This window comes from Littorina saxatilis, linkage group LG9 (assembly GCF_037325665.1).
Source record: "Littorina saxatilis isolate snail1 linkage group LG9, US_GU_Lsax_2.0, whole genome shotgun sequence".
In the NCBI taxonomy this organism is placed as follows: domain Eukaryota; kingdom Metazoa; phylum Mollusca; class Gastropoda; order Littorinimorpha; family Littorinidae; genus Littorina; species Littorina saxatilis.
This window is the reverse complement of record NC_090253.1, coordinates 47,901,588-47,924,560: the sequence shown is the minus strand read 5'-3', so window position 1 is coordinate 47,924,560 and position 22,973 is coordinate 47,901,588. Positions and strand designations below refer to the sequence as shown.

Genomic DNA, 22,973 nt, shown 5'->3' with positions numbered 1-22,973 from the left:
CCGACCCTCAATATTTGATGTTTTTGGGTCACGCATTCAGTGTAAGTATATTCAGTGTAATATACATTCCTCCAAACAAAAAAAGAACCAAACTACAAAAAGACTTTGCGCAAGTTCACAACCCTGGGCCAATCCACAATAGGTGATACTTTCAGTTTCTCTCAGTAAAACACAATGCTGCTATGAAAATCTGAAACTGGTTAAAGCCCATTCACACGGTATCGAATACTCAAACACGTGTTTATATCTGTGATGAAAATGACACCAGAAGACAGCATCCACTTCGCCGTGTGTATATCTGCCTCTCAGAAGCACCAGGCTAGTCAACAACAGTCCAACAGCTACATCTGCCTCTCAGAAGAACCAGGCTAGTCAACAACAGCTACATCTGCCTCTCAGAAGCACCAGGCTAGTCAACAACAGTCCAACAGCTACATCTGCCTCTCAGAAGAACCAGGCTAGTCAACAACAGCTACATCTGCCTCTCAGAAGCACCAGGCTAGTGAACAACAGTCCAACAGCTACATCTGCCTCTCAGAAGCACCAGGCCAGTCAACAACAGTCCAACAGCTACATCTGCCTCTCAGAAGCACCAGGCTAGTCAACAACAGTCCAACAGCTACATCTGCCTCTCAGAAGAACCAGGCTAGTCAACAACACTCTAACAGCAATATCTGCCTCTCAGAAGCACCAGGCTAGTCAACAACAGTCCAACAGCTACAGCTTATTCTGACGACGGGGGATTGTTTTCTTACACAACATCACCTCCAAGGAAATCGAGATGCAAAACAAAAACACCACCGCTCTGGAAACATGAACTTTCTTCACTGACAAAAAAAGACAATTGCGAAGAAACAAATCCGTTTTAACTTCCAAAACACTCAATCATGGCTGTGTTTTGCATGCGGAAAATTTGACGAGCACAAATCAATGTGCTTCACAGAAAACGGCGCAGGCAAAGTTTAAACAGACGAGAGAAATAATCTCTTCCATGCACACACAAAACTCTAAAACCAAATGCATCACTCATGAACGCTTTAACATCGCAATACCTGCAAAACGCATATCCTCTGTCTTCGTAACTTCCTCTTTCTGAACAGCAAATCACCATCCTGTTTCTCATTTGAAAACTCTTAGGCCTTCCCTCCCCTCTCCCCCACCCCCCATGTCATCAATTTCTCCATCTTCTTCTCGAAGCGCAAAGCACATGTTCTCCCAAACATCCCACTGGTTGAAAAGCAAAGCAACCTCTCATTCACTCCGAGTTTCGGGGGACTCCTCAACCAGTGACGTCTTGATTCAACCAGTAAACTGACCGATATAAGGGACGACTTCGTAAGGCACAGAAGCTCTGGATGCCCCCGATTCACATTTCGAGAACTCCGATTCACTCCGACAAAACGTCCAAGCCATTCTCGATAGGTCCGACCTTCTTCGCGAAGCTCACAAGCTCCGAATGCCAACGAGTCCAACCTTGCAAAACATTATGAAGCCTCTGAAACAGTGAGTCCGAGACAGCATCGAAACTCGGCACGCTCGAATTAGAAGAAAGGAGCTACTTCGGAAGGTTTAGACACTCAATGTGCAACCACCAGTTCCCTTCCGCCCTGAGAACGGCAAAGCTTCTTCTCACCAGGGATAACCCCACAGACATAGAACGGCTACTCTATTATGCCTGTGGGGTAGCCCTGATGTATCTTCTACCTCGACTCTCAAAACCACTCCCCTATAGCCCTCTCCTTCCCTTCCCGTTAGCTGTGCCAACAGCCAGTTAGAGAAACTCGGCAGAGGAGCAAAACGCAAGTGATAAGAGAAAGATGCGAGTAATTAGTTCCAGTTTGAGGGCAGCGCAACCTACACTCTAAACAAAAGTGTTCCACTCCTGAACACCCTTTCTGTAACCACTTCTTAACACCCTTTTAGTAGAACACTTTTGGAACACTTTTGGAACACAAAAAGTGTTCTATACACAAAAAAGTGTTCCAAAAGTGTTCCAAAAGTGTTCACATCTGAACACTTTTAAGTGTTCACCCCGCTGTAACCACTTCTGAACACATAAAAGTGTTCAGGTCAACACTTTTAGAACACTTTTGGAACACTTTTGGAACACTTTTAGAACACTTTTAGAACACTTTTGGAACACTTTTAGAACACTTTTAGAACACTTTTGGAACACTTTTGGAACACTTTTGGAACACTTTTGGAACACTTTCATCCTGCACTGTCATACAATTCAGAAAGACATTAAAATCAAATTTTGTGAGCAAAGAAGCATTTTTAATTGACAAAAGGAAATGTCTGCAGCAGTCGCAGAACAAACGGGTCTGGGGTAGGAATTGTTGAACACATAATATACCGAGCAACAAAATTCGTCATTGTTTGATTGACAAAATCTTCATCAATTATAGAGTTAGAATTATTAAACTACAAAAGTTTAATGAAGGCATGTTTGACCTTGCTTTTGTGTGATTATTTTGATGCTGTGACTGTTTTAACACACGGGACAAGCAGGTTTATCGTAAAACACATAATGCGCGCTCGCAGCACGTGCAAGTAGAGCAGGAGAAATCTGATGTGTGAGATGTGTTCACTAATGCATTAGCAACCAAAAGAGACCATGGCACGCTTGCTGCCAGTCTCACTTTTGAAACAGCCAGGATGCCACGATTGACACCACCAAAATGCCAGGTCGATTTAAAACTGGGGGTGATCCAGAAGCGCTGGCATGTGCTTTAAACGTGCATGTGTCAACAGTTTATCTCCTTCTGCAATGTTCTGGTGACATTGGAAGCACTGCAGTTATGCAACGCGGTAGATTTTTTCGCATTACCCCAATAAGACAAGATCGCAAATTCCTTCCACAGCGTCTTCGACATCGATTCAATTCAGCCGGTGACAATACCAGGAACATCACTGGAAGCAACCAGTGTCCGATCAGTGGCCAGAGAACGCGATGAAGGCTGACTGAGCGAGACCTCCAAAACTTCGTTTTGTCCCGTGTGTTGAAACAATCGCAGCATCAAAATACTCACGCAACAGCTGTGTCAAACATGCCTTCATCAAAATGTTGTGGTTTGATAATTCTAACTCCATAATTGTTCGAGATTTTGTCAATCAAACATTGCAGAATTTTTTCGCGTTTCTTTTGTTGCTCGGTATATGTTGCTATTAAATAATATGAACGGAGCTGTGGTAAACCCCATCTTGAAAGTTCACACACGAAAGTCCGATAACAAAAACACCCTTCAGAGTTGGGAGGATTCCAGGCCCTTGGTCTTTGGTTTAGTTTTCAACTCGCTGTCCGGAACATCCTGTTCGAAATAAAAGTGAGTTTTAGAACATGATGCATTTCCAACTCTTAACAGGTTTGTGTTAAACGTTTGTACTTAATTGATAACACTGAAGTGTAAATCTTAACTAACAGTGGACTTCTTCTTACTGTCAGCAGATCTCCAACAATCGCAGTTACAGGTAAACTTTTTTTATTCCAGAACGGGCATAGGTCACATAACAGAGAACAAATACGTCACGTCCAATTCGCTCTCACCTTCCCAACACACAATGACACTCGCATGCACGCACATGCACACCGGCACGACTGAATGTAAAAAGTAATCCCTCTTGAAGCAGGAGTCTGTCCCTAAGAACAAAAAGTAGAATTAAAATAGGTCTTTCGCAAGGATTTCATTAGCGCGTGGCCACTCTGGAAAATGGCACTCTACAAATTGTTTATATAAGGTAAGCAGTAAACCGTACTGCTAATGTGGTGAGGCCTTGAGCACGCCCGTTTTCCTTAACTCGTTCTTAACCTATGTGAACCCAGGGAAAACACCTTGTCAACAATCACTGGAAGCCAAAGATCACTGTCGCAATTAATCGTGAACTCCGATGAGTTTTAGTTCAAAGACAAGAAGGGCAAAGCCCATACGACTCACATGCTTTACACATTTTTCCTACCAAAATACATGTGAGCTTGACCCAAGGTCAAGGTCATCCAAGGTCATGCAACACAAAGCTGTTAATTCAAGACATAGGAAGTACAATGGTGCTTATTGGCTCTTTCTACCATGAGATATGGTCACTTTTAGTGGTTCACTACCTTATTTTGGTCACATTTCATAAGGGTCAAATGACCTTGACCTTGATCATATGTGACCAAATGTGTCTCATGATGAAAGCATAACATGTGCCCCACATAATTTTTAAGTTTGAAACAGTTATCTTCCATAGTTCAGGGTCAAGGTCACTTCAAAATATGTACACAATCCAACTTTGAAGAGCTCCTGTGACCTTGACCTTGAAGCAAGGTAAACCAAACTGGTATCAAAAGATGGGACTCACTTTGCCCTATATATCATATATAGGTGAGGTATTGAATCTCAAAAACTTCAGAGAAAATGTGAAAAATGTGAAAAATAGCTGTTTTTTAGGCAACATTTATGGCCCCTGCGACCTTGACCTTGAAGCAAGGTCAAGATGCTATGTATGTTTTTTGGGGCCTTATCATCATACACCATCTTGCCAAATTTGGTACTGATAGACTGAATAGTGTCCAAGAAATATCCAACGTTAAAGTTTTCCGGACGGCCGGACGGACGGCCGGACGGACGGCCGGACGGACGGACGGACGGACGACTCGGGTGAGTACATAGACTCACTTTTGCTTCGCATGTGAGTCAAAAAGGGTGTCATATTGAATGCACCCTCTAGTAATCCGTTTGTAAAGAAACTACCTAAGTTTTGTTGGTTTGATCTAAATAATGAATTATAAGGAAATCATTTATTATGTAATGTATTCTATATTATAGAATGCATTCTATAACGTCCCGAACTGCCTACTATGATAAAATGCATTCTATTTACACAAAATACCAAAATGCTTTTTATGATAGAATGCGTTCTTTAACGTCCTGAAATGCATTATAATTTATATGCATAATGTCCCGAAACTACAACAGGCCAGTCCCGCAAAGAAAAGCAGAACTACACACACACACACACACACAGCCACACACACGCACAGAGAGAGAGAGAGAGAGAGAGAGAGAGAGAGAGAGAGAGAGAGAGAGAGAGAGAGAGAGAGAGAGAGAGAGAGACAGAGAGAGACAGAGAGAGACAGAGAGAGACAGAGAGAGAGACAGAGACAGAGACAGAGAGAGAGAGAGAGACAGAGAGAGAGAGAGAGACAGAGACAGAGACAGAGAGAAAGAGAGAGCTGTGTGTGAGAGTGTTTGTAGATCTGCTTTCGAAGCAGGGACCATACCGAGCTGGCCTGTAGAAGTTTTGTGGCGCTTTATGGAATGCATTCTATCATAAGAATGCATTCTATCATAAGAATGCATTGTTGGACGTTATAGAATGCATTCTATAATAGAATACATTTCTGGGCAAATGACAAGTATGATTGAATGCATTCTATATTATACAATGTTTTTTATTTTATAGAATGCATTCTATAAATATATATAGAATGTGTTCTATGATATGGAATGCATTCTTTAATATAAAATGCATTCTAATTTCTATCATAATTTTCTAAAATATTTCATTATTTAGATCAAACTAACCAAAACTTACAAACGGATCGCTTTTAACTCACGTGATCTCAAGCTAAACCTACGTGAACCGAAGGAAAACACCTTGTCAGCGACCATTGGAGGCCAGCGATCACTGTCAAAACCAATCATAAACTCCGATGAGAATATTTTCAAAAGAAAAGGGTGTCATATTGAATGCACCCTGCATACACTGTTAGCGGCAATGGCAGATCCAAGCGGATCAGCAGCGTGTTGTCTGTTGGCCATGATTTGACTAAAGCTGGCCTCAGTGTTTACGGCACTACTCTACCATAACGAATGGAAATTCTGAGTAGACTTAGTTCAGGAAAACATTTTATCATTGCAGGCCTCAGCACTCACTGAACTTAAAAATATGTATATTTTTTTCCACCTTTTAAGGAGAAGACTGCAAAATAAGGCAGCATTCTCAAAATGTAACTGCGCTGTATCCCACAGAAAGCTTAAACTTACATGAAGTGCATCCACAAGGTTTCGTCGCATTACTGTTAGCTCCATCTCCAGAAAGTGAACGGCCTCAGCCAAGCAGTGTGGTTCCTGCACACACAAGATGCATGTTAAGAAATCAAACACTATTTTACTGAAGTTCCACATCGTAGCAACACTGACAAGTGTTCTCATTCTCATACTTTTGTTTATTGTGAAAGTGAAACTGTGTATCAACATTTAGATGTCTGTCAAATGTGGAAGGAGAGGGGGCTGGCTCTGTGTGTGTGTGTGTGTGTGTGTGTGTGTGTGTGTGTGTGTGTGTGTGTATGTGTTTATGGGTGGATACCTCGACTCCCGCGTGAAATTTTGGGCTTTTCTTCGACATTAAATTTTACCTCGACGTCCAAATAAAACATGTCTTCAAAATCACTCAAAAATAACTATGGAGGCTTGAAATAAGGTTAAATACATATAAATAATTTAATTTGACCTTATTTTTACAATTTAGCAAAATGTCAAGATAAAACACACTTTTAGTTACTTTTTGTGTTTTGTGTATGTCCGGATTTAACACCAGTAACAATCCCTGTTCACACACACTTTTTTTCGCAGTTCAACATGATATTAGTTTTTTTTATTTGTTTTTTTTAAATCATTGTACACACTGCAAAAAAAAAAAAAAAAAAAAAAAAAAAAAAAAATTATTTGTACACACTATATAAAAAAAAATTTAAAAATTAAATTATTGTACACACTGCCAAAAAAAAATAAAAAAAAAACAAAAAAAAAATTATTTGTAGAAAAAAAATAAATGAAAAATAAAAAAATAAAAAAAATAAAAATGAAGGATATCAAAAAAGAATAAAAATCGATGGTTAAATTTGTGCACAAGTTTACAACACGTAACCCTAGCCCCATTTTGAATTTCTTTCTTTCTTTATTTGGTGTTTAACGTCGTTTTCAACCACGAAGGTTATATGGCGACGAGGGAAAGGGGGGAGATGGGATAGGGGAAAGGGGGGAGATGGGATAGAGCCACTTGTTAAGTGTTTCTTGTTCACAAAAGCACCAATCAAAAAATTGCTCCAGGGGCTTGCAACGTAGTACTATATATGACCTTACTGGGAGAATGCAAGTTTCCAGTACAAAGGACCAAACATTTCTTACATACTGCCTGACCAAAATCCTCACAAACACTGACCACACTCTATACAAGAACCACTTAACAAGGGTAGAAGGAGAAAGAGAATCCGTTAGTCGCCTCATACGACATGCGGGGTGCAGAGAAATAAGGATGTGGAAAAGAAGACTTTTGGTAAGTGAAATAAAGGTGATGGATCCAGTCAGGTAGAAATAAGACAACAAGAAAAGAATTGGAAAACTGCAGGGAAAAGTAGGGAGAGTTTTCTTGGAAGGAAATATAGGTGAAAGGACTGGTAAGGCAGAAATAAGACAAAAGAAGAGAAGAAACAGAACCGTTAGTCGCCTCTTACGACATGCTGGGTAGCATCGGGTAAATTCTTTCTAGTCCCAACCAATATGGGACTCCCCCTAACCCGCGGGGGGTCCATTTTGAATTATGGTATGAAGAAAGGTAAACATTATGACACTCGTTGCAAATGAAAAATATGGTTAAATCTAATGATTTTTGTCCTGTTATATGTTCAGTGCGTGTTACATCAAATAAATATGGTAAGGCCTCCAAAAAAAATATATAAATAAAAAAAATTTAAAAGCTAGACTTTGAATTCAAACTAATATTTGTTGTCATTTTTTTGTTTCCTGACACATAGTTGATTTTTTACTAAAGGCACAGTGCAGCTCACAGCCTTCGTTTTGCATTTTTGTTGCAGCTGAGTGCATTTACAGTTCAAAAATCCTCCTATTGTAGTAAAACAAACCCAAAACTACCCTTCGACGACATCTGTGATGCTCGACAGTTTCTTGTTCACGCGAGTGCATAAATTAACCTAATTATTACATGGTGTTTGGTCGGAGTTCGATTCAACTGAGTGATTCCGGCCTACATTTTGTTTTACACAAACTCATGATGATGTCTGACATAGTTTGCTAGTGACGTGTCTTTTAGTGCATGATGTGGTGATCTACCTGATCTAAATTTAGATCAAAAAATAGGTCAAGACCAGCCGGGTCCGAGTACGAAATTAATTCGCAAACAAAATCGCAGTTCTTGACTCTTTGGGTGCAAGTCAATGAAACTTGGTAGTTCTTCTAACGGACAGCTGCCTGAGGTATGACTAAGAGCCCCAGGGGCTCCGTGCACCTGAATTTGACAAGTTCAGTACCTTTAAGCTTTGTAACAACAGTTAGGTTTAGTAAACCAAGATAACATTTTATATGATAAAAGCAGCATGCGACATTCTCTTTGTTGTTGCTGTATGTTGTTGTTGATATTTTTTTGTTCATTGTGGTTGATTGGGATGAGTGTTTTAAAAGAGGCCAACCTGAGGTTCTGCATTTATGTGCTTGGGACCTTAATTCACAAAAATACTTTCTTAGAACTGCCAAAGAAAATAAATTTGATGTTGTGGTGAGAGAGGTTGTTGTTTATTTTGTCATCCATTTTCCTTCAAATATCATACATATATATATACATGTATCACCACTCTGCCACTATGAGTATGATTTGATGGTTTTGTGTTTACCCGACACCAAAAATGTGAGTAACCTGTACTTTTGTTTTGAAAACCACAATTGCCTTTCATATGACAACACATTGCCTGTGTCTGCTACAGTGGAACACCCTCTTTAGACTTTATTTTGGAAAATAAGATCATAGAATTTCTCAGGGCATATACATGTTCAGACATTGTCGACAAGGAAATCTGAACAAAGCAAGGGCTGAAATGGGATTAGGAAAGGGGGGAGGGGGGGTGTCTGTAATAGGAAGGGGGCTGGAGGGGGAGGGGGGTCTAAAAGGGGTTCCACTGTAAATAGACGAGATTTCATACACGAGACAATGATTACAAATGCCAACAACTATTCCAGAATGGGAAGTTAAAAATAGTATCTTGGTAAGTTTGAATCCACTTGCCACAAATTCCTCGACATTATTCATCGTATTGTAACCGAAGCAACCTTGTAGCAACCATATCGATATCCGGCGGACATATTGACTTATTGTCGGAATTTGGGGCGAGACTTTTGATTCAAAACGAACACAATGAGATTAGGTTTAAAAACATTCCTATAAAATAAACTCCATTAAATAGAGGAGCAATACTTGTGAGGCATAAACAGTATTTAATGCCAAAAATGTCCCCCCCCCCAACCCCCAATATTTTGGACGTCAAGCGGGGTTTGCTTTTTACAGCGTTTCGGTTTTTCGTTACATCTGCAAAGTGGCCGACTGCGAACCTTATCAGTTCATTGGAATGACTCTCCAACAAAGTTAGCTACTGCGAGAGAGTAGGGAAGAGCGAACCTTTGCATACTAACCAGTCTAACCAGAGGTAAGTTTTCATGTTTCATTCTTTTATTTAGAGTTTGCTGTGTGTACTCGTTTGCCGCAATGTGTCACTCACTCTCTGTAGTCTGTCAGTGTCATGCGTCATTATCAACATCCTCAAAGAGTCTAAGTCAAACCACAGGCAGAAGGTATCGTTCACTGGACCACTACTTTCATAGAAAGACTACAAGGTATGTCACTCAGCTTCGAGTCGTCTGTGTTCTTGGAGTCGCTTCCTGCGGACAATTTTTTTGATCAAGACGGTTGGCCTCTTCCCACAGTCTGTGTAAGGTCAAATAAATACAGTTGAATGATTGTTTTAACTATATGTACCTTTAATTTTCAGCTGCCGTACGCTGCAGGTTGTTTCTTTTGACGAAGCAAAGATATATCTGTAAGGACACACTAAAAATCTCTCTGAAAAACCTTGATATTCAGTTCCAATAATGGCGTAGCATAAGCTATACTGGTGCCCAGACCGCGGAAAACAGAATAATCCACATTGCAGAGCAAAAGCGCACAATCCAGAAAACCAGGGCAGCCACAACCCCAACAGCTGAACACTCGCATGCGGAACGGGAATCCTGGCCCGGACAAGCTTATCAGTTATCTACTGGACAGACTAGAGATCTCCAAGCATACCATGAGCCTGCGGTCATCTTCCAAAACAAAGGACGAACAACATTTACAATGAAGGTAAATCTTCTGGTTGTTTATGTTGGAGCTACACATAGCTCATTGATTAACAACAATATGTGGAGACAAGTCTCACTGTATAACCATTGAGTGGCAAACATATGCTTGTGTATTTTATGAGTGGCACAATCCTGGTCAAAATTCAGTATGCTTCAGACAGTGATGCTTATCATATTGAACTAGGAAGATAGTGACTTTGCTGGTCATCATTGACATTGATCTAAATTAACCAATCAGTGCTTTATAACCAATTTTAAACTAGAACATTTGGAATTAATGGCGTTTAATTCAGAGGAATTTCTATCAATTTCCTCTCAACATCGTCAATTACTTAAGTTTGTGTGTAAGATAACCATAATTTTATTGTTTTGCTATACTAACTATCAATCACTGTAGTTTTATTTACTACGTTGTGTTGTGGTTTTTTTCAGGTATTATGTTCTAAACTTTGTTGCTTATTATTGTACTATCGTTTTAGGGTCACAGTTATTTTACAAATATCATCTTCTAGTTTTGGTTTTGTGCTCAGCTGTTAGTGTGCCTCGCATTTCTCGCTTAGGTTGTCTCCCCCTTTTTGTAAACTCATATTTTTTAATTAGCATTTTTGGTTATTTGGTACGTCTGGTCATCTTATAACAAAAATGTCATTGAACTGAAAAAAGAAATAATAACTTAGTTTCATATTTGAACATTTGGCAGTATGTTTCTTGTGAGCCAGAAAGATCTCACCAGGAACCCAACCTTTACCCAGTTAATTCTACACATTAAAATTTAAATGGAAAATTACGAAACACATAAGAACATGCAACTAAATACACACTGGCAGTACTTGTTATCTACAATCAATTGATATACGGTATACGACACATCCTTGAAACACATAGAACAGTTCTCAAGAAAGAACATTGGCAATTTCCAGTCTTTTTTGTGTTGCAGACATGCAGTGATCACCACCACATTGACCTCCGTCCTCGTCTTCATCTTCACTCTCCGACAAGTCAATGCCGTCCTCGTCCACGCCATTTTCTATGATAAAGTTATGTAGGACACATGCTGAAAAAATTAACATTGGAACTTCACGGATGTTCGTCATCTTGAGATCCTTCAGTCTGCGGAATTTTCCTTTCAACAAACCAATAGCCCGCTCCACGTCAACTCTTGTCCTTGCCTGGGCTCTGTTGTAGGCAGTTTCCACAGGGGTCAGATGGCCGTTGTCGCGGAATGGAACCAGCAGGTACTTGCGGAGACTGAGGGTAGGCCGAGTCCCAGATCATATGGTACTCTGGAGGCAGCTTACTTGCGTCAGACTCCAACACTCCATGGAGATCTGAGTTGGGGAAAACTCGGCTGTCATGCACGGACCCAGTGTAACCCGTAAACACATCCAGAAAGAGGAGGTCTTTGTCGCATACAACCTGAAACAAGTCGCGTAAATCAATATAAAAATAATCTATCAGCCTGAAACTAAAAACCAACCACAACAGAGGCTACATGTATATCCTAATGCTTCGCTAGCCTAAACCATAAGACTGAGCTGACCACAGCTCCTCTCTGCAGAACATGCGAATGAGGTGCCTACTGTCCCATATAATTCATTTATCATTGAGTGCATTTTCAGCGTAACCATGACATGCATATGAAATGATAACGAATAATAAAAAAAAATCATGTCTTTGAAGCTGGTAAACATCCCCATTATCACACCGGGGACTGTGTTCCGCCTTATTTCAGCCGGGCTCGTTGTTACTCCGTTTTCAGCCAGGCTCAGTGTCACGCAAACGAAAGTGTCTTCATAAAAACACAAACTATGACTTTCACACTGATTTAAGCTAAAATTGATGAATGTCAGTAGAAAGAAGAATAATTGTTTTCTTTGTAGACAGCTAAAAACGTCTTTTGCTTACCTGGTTAATTGACAATAGCCGAATGGAAGGCATGCATGCGTTTTTTTTTAGTGAAAAATGAAGGTTCAACGTACATTTCTCTCAAACATGGATTTGAACAACAAATATTCCTCTATTTTTACTATTTTGGGTAAAGCTATAATCATCTGTATCAATTGCGTGCTTCAATGCATCCTCACTATGTCATAAGAAGCAATCAAAACAAGCAAGTGGTGTACGTTTTGTTCCGCGCTGGGCCTCCTGCATTTTTGCACTGGGCTTGCTTTTGTTCTGGGTGTCCAGCGCGGAACAAAACTCGCCTGACATGGGTTTTGGTTTTACTTCTCGTGCCTCAACGCAGGTTCGGGAAAATGCATCAGCATAACAGCAAGAAACTATAGAACAAACTTATGATACAGAAAAACCATAACATGATACCATTGCTTATCATTTCTTCAGTTTGATCAGCTTTTTTGCCCAAAAAGCGACAACCCGCATGTATTTCAAGCCGATGGGGGTCACATAATAAACCTTGTCAGATAAAAATAACACCAATAGAGAGACAAATTACTTAGGTTAGTGCTAAAAACATCCGTTCCTGGAAATGAGTTTTTTTTTAGAAGACATAGTTTGTACTTTAGTGCAGACACTTACGTTTGCGTGACACCAAGCCCAGCTCAAAACGAAGTAACAACGAGCCCGGCTGAAATAAGGCGGAACACAGTCCCCGGTGTGATTATCCATGCTTAGTCAAGAAATGCTTGAACAAATTTTTAATAAATTTGATCAGAAAGTGCTGTCTCAACTTTCACTAAAAGCGGTATATGACATGTATCTAACAACAGGAAAAGAAAAGTCAGAGAAACGATGTGTAGGTACATTTTCATGATGGTTTTCTTGGAATAAATCCACACACCATCATAATTCATACTTGTCTGAACTCCCAATATCGGTTTAAACATTTAATATTTCTCACGTAAACCATCACAGATACTGTCAGGCTTTTACACACAGTACAAACACCCTTTCATTGAAACACTCACCCCTTGAGAACATAGATGCTTTCCGTAAAAAGCGAGCAATTTTCACACAAAAATTGTTTTGCATGGTTTATCTTACCCCGGAGCCATCGACATCGTGAACTCTGTTATTCCACTTTCCCTTTTTGACAAAGCAGTCGTCAGGAATTTGAATGCGACTCGCTGTGAGCTTGTCTGCAATAGCACGTTATTATGTACCTCTGACTATGCACGAAACAAACGGCTGTGGTTCACAAGAACCCTCGTGATGACTTTTGACTATTCACAGGAACTGGCACACCTTACGTGAACCTGCTTCCGGGCGTTCCTTATTTTAACTTTAAATACTTCGAGTTTTAATGATCTTGTCTTGATGAAAAAATATTTATTTTATGATTTAAGAATGTTTGTGTAACACGCTGTCAATTTATTATTTAGATTTGAAAAGTTCGGTCTAGCGCCAAAACGCACCTCGGTCCGATTGTCTTGAAGACAATCCGCAACATTAAATCTTTGAAAATTACTCGCTCAGCCTCTTTACGTAGGGCACCTAGGATGTTCCCTTTGGTGAGCGTGATGGTTTACGGGAGGCGCACTTTGCCTTTAAATACTTGTCTTTAAATTCAAAGATTCAAATAGTGACTTAAAATTACAGTAGATTCCAATTATGAAATGACACTGCTAGTGTTACTCCAGTATTTCAATAGGGAATAAATACACAGGCACCATAATGGTCAGGTCCTCCAACCTTTCAGTTCTGCCAACATTAACAATCCACCTATCTGAAACAGAAAGTGATCAAATCTGTTACCTGGAGATGCATCGCTGGGAAACCTTTGCGGCAGATGTACGCGTCGCTGTTCTCAACCCTGGTTCCTGGTATCTTTATGTAGGTCCCACCAATCGCTCCAACTACGCCGGGAAACCAACTCTGGCTGCCCATTTCCCAGCTAATCGAGCCAGGTCACATCTTGGTGGCCACTGGATGACATCTCCTGTAAAGAACAGAAAATTGCATTAAAATATGCTGATCACAGTGTTAATTTTATTCAAAATTATCTGACAGTTTACCCATGTCTGTACTATTTACAATTAAAGTTACAGGTCTCCCAGTCCCAGCCACACGCCGGGGAAGTGTTACGACAGAAAAAATTGCCGTTTGTTACGATAGCATTCTGCAGTCCCATAGTCAACAAGGTTTCGAGCCCGAAAGGTGTGTAACTTCCAAACTAATAATTATTGTGGCGTAATTATCGAAGCCAGCAAAGTTTATTTGTTCTCAGCGGATTTATGATTGCATGAGGATTAACATGTTATCGATTTAATTTTTGAGGCTTCTGTTTTAGATTTGTGACAGTCGTATTTGTTGAAATTGTTTGATTTGGGGATTTCTTTTTAAATGGTGGAGATTACAAGAGGCTTGAAGCAACAACGGTCATTTGATCAGGTAATGTGATGTATCATAACTGAAATGCATCAATAGCAGTGTCCCAATATTCAAGTGTGTTTGTGTCATCGGCTGAGAAAAAGAGCATGTGTATTTTTTTGGTACGCGTCGCCGTGCTAGCAGTTACGACCGCCAGCGATGCACTGATACGGCCGCCCCACTTTTCTGTTACGACCGCCGACTGTTTCGGCTACGGCAGCCGGCACTCATTTTATTCGTTTAATAATGTTATTGCCAAAGTTTATGACAGTTTGCAAACAAATATGAACGGGTTTCACTGCACATCGGTTGTGCACCGTCGTGTTATCAGGAATTTTGATTCCCTGCCCTCTTTTATTTAATATCGCATTCGTCACAGTTTATATCTAGAGTTGTTCTACTTCCAGTTAAGCGTGCACATAGTTTCAACGGGCATATACATGACAAGTTCAAATGTCAATTGTCAAAATCAGTCGCTGAAAATCCAACTCGGTCTAAAAGACGGACACAAAGGAATCCCACTCACCAATTACTCGGGTGAGTCAGGGGGGAGATTGGGGTGAGGTGGGGGTTAATAACTAGGAGTCAAATTCAGATAAAAAAAAGATTTGAACTGGGTATGCATTACTGTTGTCAATATTTTTGAAGAAGAAAAATGCCTCTCTACAAAACTTTGATTGTAATTAGTTACCTTGATGCGTCTATGAGTATGAGACACTGAACCGCCTAAATATCTTTCTTACCTGCACAATCTGTATATCCAGGACTTTCCCCAGTCCCTGTTCGATGAGAGTGTATGTGCCATATTTGGCACAGTGTCCTGGGCTATTTGACCGCCCATCACCAATCAGCTGTAGACTTCTTCCCTCGTCCTGAAGCTGCGAAATGAGCTCTGACTGCTCCCGTTTCCATTTTCTTTCCACTGTAGAAAAAATGAAGTGCCGCTGATGCCAGAAGAACGTGCTCTCCAAAATGTAACGCACATTGAGCAGGTAAAACAGCCGGAGAATTTTTTTCGGGCTGCAGCCAGAGAGCACAACAGCTGATGACAGGAGCAGGTTCCCGCAGGGCATCTGCTTTATGTACGGTTGGCTGGTCCACTCTCTGAAGAAACAGCACTTGGAGCAGTCTTGTCGGACGTGGATGCAAGATCCAACTGTCTTCGATATGAAGGCCTTCGCAGGGTGAGAGCATCGAGGACAACTCTCAAACAGCTGCATCAAGTTTGCCTGGAAGACAATGTACTTGTCTTCCAGGTCGGGGCTGGGTCTCGGCTCAGGGGCATTCCTAAAACACACAGGTTATACACTTTCTTAGCACATAAAGGGTTACTATGGAAACTACATGTGCCATACACAAGAACAAATTGTTTCACTGCTAGTGCTATGGATATAATTACTTCATGTTATACATGTCGCAATGACAGTGAAATCCAGTATAACAAAAACATTAAGATGAAATTAGCTTCTTACTTAATAATAATAATAATATGGGAGATTTATAGAGCGCTTTACATTCTCAAAGCGCTTTACAATGACAAACATACATAATACATACAAAGCAAAGCAAAAGCATGTGCAGCAGCATTCAGCACACAAGTGAACAACGAAACTCAAACACTACATCAATACAATCTGCAAGCATACTAACACAGGCAAAACATTCAAACATTCAAACACCTGATTCAAAAATGCACCATGTTGAAATAAAATTAATCAAAATACTGGGTGAAGAAGTGTGTTTTAAGGTTTGATTTGAAGGAACAGAATGTTTGGCAGTGTCGGATAGAGTAAGGGAGAGAGTTCCACGCAACGGCAGCAGAGTGGGAGAAGGCTCTCTGGCCGTGCTGTTTGCGACTAAAAGAAGATAGACGGAATATTCTAGTGTCTACAGAGGAGCGGAGGGATCGTGAGGGTGTATAGAGTGTGAACAGGTCAGACAGGTAGGATGGGGCTGAGCCAGATATTATTTTGTAGCAGATACAGCAGCACTTATATTGGATTCTCAGCTCTACAGGGAGCCAATGAAGTTTCTTTAGCAAGGGGGAACAGGACTGGGACCGAGGGGCTTTGCAGACAAGCCGGGCTGCAGAATTTTGAACGCGCTGCAAAGGATGGATGACAGACTGAGGACAGCCAATGAGAACAGAATTTCCGTAGTCTAATCGAGAAAGAATGTAGGAGGAAACAAGGGTCTTGGTGGCATCTTCGGTAAGGTATGGGCGGATAGAACCTATTCTCTTAAGCTCGATGTAAGCGGACTGACAGACTTTCATAACATGGTGTTTCATGGAGAGATCGCTATCAAGAAAGATGCCAAGATCACGGACGGAGTCTGAGAATTCAATAGTACTGCTGCCCAAAAGTGATAGAAGGAGGGAGAGAGAGAGAGGAGGAGATGGAGGATTTGGTGAAACGAATGGCTTCTGTTTTGTCACAGTTAAGTCTAAGCTTGTTAGTGGACATCCAGAGTTCAACATCAGCAATGCAAGACTGAAGGGAGGTGGTCATCTGGGCGTATTCTGAGGGAGTCGCTGAGTTCTGAAGCTGAGTGTCGTCAGCAAACATTTCGTGGGAAACGGAATGTCTGTCGATGAGGTCAGTCAGAGGGGAGGTGTACATGATGAACAGCACGGGCCCGAGCACAGAGCCCTGGGGAACGCCAAAAAGGAGGGAGGTTTCCTGGGATGGGACGTCGTTTACAATTACAAAATTTGTTCTGTCTGAGAGATAGGATCTGAACCAATTTAGAACTGAATTTTGGATGCCGAAAGTGTGCTCAAGGCGGGACAGCAGGATTTCATGATCAATTGTATCGAAAGCGGCCGAAAGGTCTAACAGGAGGAGCAGGGAAATTTTGTTATCGTCTAAGGAAGTCAAAATGTTGTTGAGGATACTAAGGACTGCGGTCTCTGTGCTATGGTCCGTGCGGTAGGCTGACTGGTGCGGAGTGAGGAGGTTGTTGGCAGAAAGGTGGGAGGAGAGCTGGTCTAGGACTATCTTCTCTAGGATTTTAGAAAGAAAGGGAAGGTTTGAGATGGGCCTGTAGTTCTTAAGTACGTTGGGGTCGAGGGAGCTTTTCTTCAGAAGGGGTTTAATGACAGCTTTTTTGAAATCTGAGGGGACGGTGCCAGTGGAAAGGGACTCGTTCAGTATTCTAGTGATGGTGGGTAGAAGGATGTCTAAGTGATCACAGAGGAGGGGGGTGGGGAGGGGGGTGGGGAGGGGGTCGAGGTCACAGGACGTGACTTGTGATGAGAAATTAAGCTAAATAATGTCACAACAAAAATGTTTATTGACATGTTTTTGGTGTTTTCCCCCCATTTAATAGACAAAAAGGGGCTATGGCCAGTGAGATAAAGACCAGAGAGAGAAAGACAAAAACAAAGGACACAGTGATAGCAGCTAAAAATAGCTGACTGTCACCCAAAGTAACCCTTGACTTCTGTCTTACTTTTTAAAATGTAGAGAAGTAGATGTCTATTGAAAACTTACAAGAACTGCGGATCTTCTGGTTCACCTCCATCCTCGTCAGCAGGCTCGTCCTCTTCCGCAGCTGCAGCGCGCTGTCGTTCACCTTTTCGTTCTTCTTTCCCCACACTCTCATCTGTAGAAGTTAGAACCGGCATTGCGTTTTAGAGGTGGGGCGTTGATCAGGTTGCATTGGATCCTGACATCCTTGGTTTCAGCAATGGCAGAAACATCTGAAGAACAAATGACATTGCTGATAATTGATAATTACAAAACAATGTACATTTCACTTCAATAACCGGAACAATGACAAGTTAATTTTAGTTTATTTATATTACTGTAACAAGCGGACTACTGATATTCATTTACAATACCATATAATCATACCTGTAAACTTAAATTAGGAACAGATTTTGGAATGTTGCATTTCTGCTGCAAAAGTAAACAGGAGTGAAGCGTGCAGTAACAGGGATGTCGTTAGGCGTCGGACATCGGACATATATAACAATGAAAATCCCCAAATGTCCGATTCACATTGCCGCATGTCGGTCAGATGTCCTATCGTTTTAGCCTAAGCGTGGTCATTGTCCAATATGTACTCCATTCCTTCGGACAGCGCGATAATCGTTAATTTTCATTTCAAGATACAAATCTTCTAAAACACCGAACGCTCTCGTGTTCAGCTGACACTGAAGTTGCCAGTGCCGCGTGCGGATCTTTTCTTTTGTCGGGAATTCCCGAACCGTTTGTGGTATGCGCCGTTTGGGTATTTATACCGTCTCGGTGCAGCGCACTGATCTAAAAATAGTGGATTATTTTTAGATCAGAGCATGCTACAGGAGTACGGGAGACAACTCCAACTGACTAAATTTGTCGTCTGCTTTTGTTTTAGATATGAGACGAAGCATGCACTGAATTATGCCGCTGGAAAAAAAAACTAAAGCCTGCAAAAGACCAGCATTAGATCAAACCGATCATTTTGTTTTTCAACTGTTATCCAAATCATGCCGTTTGTAATCAAAGTAAGAGCTCTGAAGTTGTCCATGTTGGTTTCTTTTTTGTGGTTTCTTTGAAACTAAACAAATACAACATTATACGCACACTGTGTTGATGTATTTACTATATTATGTGTGTGTTCTACAGCACGCGCGCGCGCATGGGTGTTTGTGTATGTGCGTGTGTGTGTGGGCGCATGACTTTGGAACAATTCCATGGAATGTGTTATAAGCTGTTTGGCGCAAATTCATAATGTCCTATTACACTTTCTGAAAGCGGTCAAATGTCCTATTTATGCTGAAGAACTCAGGACATTTGTCCTATAGGTATGAATTTGTAGCAACATCCCTGCAGTATGTATAATAGTATATCAGACCAATTATATATAGCTCAGAATAGAGATATAAATGGCAAACTTTGAAACAATTCAAAAGAATATAAACGATAAAAAGACTGTTAATCTGAAAAGCTCACATTTATGTTTCCCTCGCAGTTTGATGTGCACTTGCACGTATGCTTGGATGCTGATGACGTGGCTGGTGGTACTTCTGGATGTAGTTGATTCCCACGTTCCTGTTCATCCTCCTCTTGTAGAGCTCTGTAAAGCCTCCACATTGTCTTCGTCATCCACTTTGACATTCAGCGGGCAGTTGAAGTTTTGCTGCTGTAAAAGTAACAAATTGCATACTTATAAAACATCTAGTGAATACAAACAGCTCTTGATTTCCTTTTAATTTTACCGTACCCAACCAATTTTTACCAAGCCTATTTCAATTCTCACTGCCAATGCTAATTGCTATGGAGTACGTGTGACTGTGAGTGTCAAATACTGTAATTTTATAATCCCTCATTTCCTTTTATCTTCTTTAACCAAAGTTCACCTAGCCTACATCAATTTAACAAACATATTATATCACATATGTTCTGAAAAAGAGTGGCACTGGCACAAATTGACAAAACAAATGGGGATCTAAATCAAACCAAAGCCGAACATCTGATGGGACAATAATGATACTGAACAGCTGACTGGCATGATGACTTGTTTGAATTTGATGCCTGTGCATGGATAAACTGATTTGCAGAACTGTGACTAATCTAGTCTTTCTATGTAAGTATAGTGGTCCAGTGAACGATACCTTTGCCTGTGGTCAGTGTCACTCCCTGTCAGAGGAAAGTTATTCATCTAAAGTGAAAAAAACTTAGACTTACTCGTGTTGCGAAAAAAACAAAGTATTTAGTCTACACCCGAGATATCGAGAGATCATTTTTGGAACAAACAGTGAAGAGTCAATATAGGGAGGACAGAGGACAGAGGAAATTTTAAGGCGACATCATAAGTTCTACCTTAGTACCTACCTCGCGTGCAATGGCCAATGTCGAGTTTCAACCGCGTAGTTCGTCGACGACACACTTCTTCTTAAAAGTCAGCAATTGACGACGTGGCGAAAATATTCTGAAATTCTTCTCTCCGTTGTGACCGGGTTTATTTGGTAAACGTAAGTGGTCCCGTGATCATGATGTCACTTGTCGAGTCCGGATGCGGTCTTCGAGTTTGGTTTCTCCGGTGATCTGTGTAACGTCTTTCGGTTCAGCGCATACACGGAGGCAACTCCTGTCAGTGTGTTCCAAGCTTTATAAATTCATTTCTTCGTAGCTCTGGGCAAGCACATGTATGGTACATCGACCTAGATATTCTCCCGCATGGTGGGAAGTAACGTGCAGTGCGCATGTCCCGTGACGTATGCCCTTGTTACAATGCGCATGTCTGGCCTAGTGCCTTACTAAGCTCACTAATTATCGTGTCATCCCCCTTTCTCTAACGAATGCAAACAAATCAAATGTCCTACTCTCTCTAAATTATTCCTACCAAGTAATGGACAAATCATATGCAACCAACGTTGTTCCTACTTTTACAATTACCAAACTCTGAAACACATTTTTATCCACAACACCAATACAACATTCTTTATAACAACACCTGAATGTATTTCAATGATGTGACACACTCAGTAGGCTACCTCACACATAATTTCCATCTTAACAGTACTACCCCATGTACGCATAATAAACACAAATATGCATAATAAGTCAGTTCAATAGTACCTCATACATAATTTCCATCTTAATAGTACCGTACACCATGTACGCATAATAAACACAAATATGCATAATAAGTCATACAACTTCTTCCTTTTAGCACCATATTGTTTGACTAGTCCAGATCAAAAACATAGCAGTCAGTCAATTTAGTTTAGTTTTGTTTTTGTTTTACTGTGTCTCATATTCTTGCAATATTGTGGTTTTTTGACCAGTCTCCCACTGCGTGTTGCCACTTGTGGTGAAATGCTTGTTGTTTGTTCTGCTTGTATTTCATGATCCTGAGTGCCATTTTCTGTGTTGTGTTGTTTTGTTGTCATGCTTTCTGTCACTTGTTTTTGCCCTGTTTGGTTTGTTTGATCTGTTGTATTTTGATGGTATTTTGGTGACTGTGGTTGCTGAATGAGTATCTGTTCATGTGACTTTCGGAGGTGTTTTCGATTTCTTCGGTACCGCCTACCATTTGCACACATGCGCACGAAAAAGATCCCACGTTCACAGCGAAAGTCTCAGGCTTGGAAAACACGGCGAAGACACGCATGCATCATCTCTCATCTCCGATTATCATGATCGTATTTCGCGATGATAGGCCTACTTTGACGAGACAAACTCAATGCTGGTGTGTCGAAGAAGACAGCCACAGCGGGCTTGTTCGAATCAAAGTATCACACCATATCTTCAACGTATTACCAATACCTGTCCCAATATAGACCAGTTGGTCTAAGAGGACGTTAAACCCTAATAGTCAGTCAGTCAGTCTCTCTCTCTCTCTCTCTCTCTCTCTCTCTCTCTCTCTCTCTCTCTCTCTCTCTCTCTCTCTCTCTCTCTCTCTCAGTCTTTCTCCCTTTCTCTGTCTCTTTGTGTCCCTCTCTTTCTCTCCCTTTCTTTGTGCCTCTTTGTGCCTCTCTCTCTCCCTCTCCCTCTCTCTCAGTCTCTCTCTCTCTCTCTCTCTCCCCCCCCCTCTCTCTCTCTCTCTTTCTCTCTCTTTCTCTCTCTCTCTCTCGGCTCTCTCTCTCTCTCTTTCTCTCTCTTTCTCTCTCTCTCTCGGCTCTCTCTCGGCTCTCTCTCTCTCTCTCTCTTTCTCTCTCTTTCTCTCTCTCTCTCTCGGCTCAGTCTCTCTCTCTCTCTCTCTCTCTCTCTCTCTCTCTCTCTCTCTCTCTCTCTCTCTCTCTCTCTCTGTGCCTATGTGTGCCTCTTTCTCTCTCCCCCTCTTTCTCTGCCTCTTGCGCCTTTCTCTTTGGTGTAACTGTCGATGATTAAAGGAAATGGCAAACACACATAAACAACCTGTGCAACGTGTTATCAAGTAATTTACATTTGATGTCAAAACTCAAATATTATACGAAATCTGAAGCACTAAAATTGTTCGTTTTGTGCCTCCCTCTCTCTCTCTCTCTCTCTCTCTCTCTCTCTCTCTCTCTCTCTCTCTGTCTCTGTCTCTCTCACTTTCTCTCCACCCCCTCTCTCTCTCTCTCTCTCTCTCTCTCTCTCTCTCTCTCTCCTACTATTTCTATCTCCCTCTGTGTGCCATCCCTCTCTCTCTCTCTTTCTCTGCGGTGTGCCTCTCTCTCTCTCTACCTCTTTGTGCTTCTCTCCCTCTCTCTCCTCCCTCTCTCTCTCTCTCTCTCTCTCTCTCTCTCTCTCTCTAGTCTCTCTCTCTCTCTCTCTCTCTCTCTCTCTCTCTCTCTCTCTCTCTCTCTCTCTCTCTCTCTCTCTCTCTCCTTTAAACAGTATTTTATTCGTAAACAGACACACTCTCTCTTGTAAATCAGTGGTGCTGTGTTTCTTGACTTTAAAAAAGCGTTTGATCTTATTGATCATTCAATTTTATTGAAGAAATTACAGCTGTATATCAGAAACAGTTCAGTGTGTAAATTTTTTGCTTCCTATTTACAGGACAGATCTCAATATA

At 41.1% G+C, this 22,973-nt stretch overlaps 1 long non-coding RNA gene across 1 annotated transcript; it reads right to left on the bottom strand.

Moving 5' to 3' along the window:
* Positions 1-6,461: 6,461 nt before the first annotated feature.
* LOC138976293 (uncharacterized) lies at positions 6,462-15,957 on the bottom strand. The gene is made up of 3 exons (XR_011458939.1): positions 15,242-15,957; positions 13,884-14,067; positions 6,462-11,585 (listed from the first exon to the last, which is right to left on the bottom strand). It is a non-coding gene; the product is annotated as an uncharacterized lncRNA (long non-coding RNA).
* Positions 15,958-22,973: the final 7,016 nt, after the last annotated feature.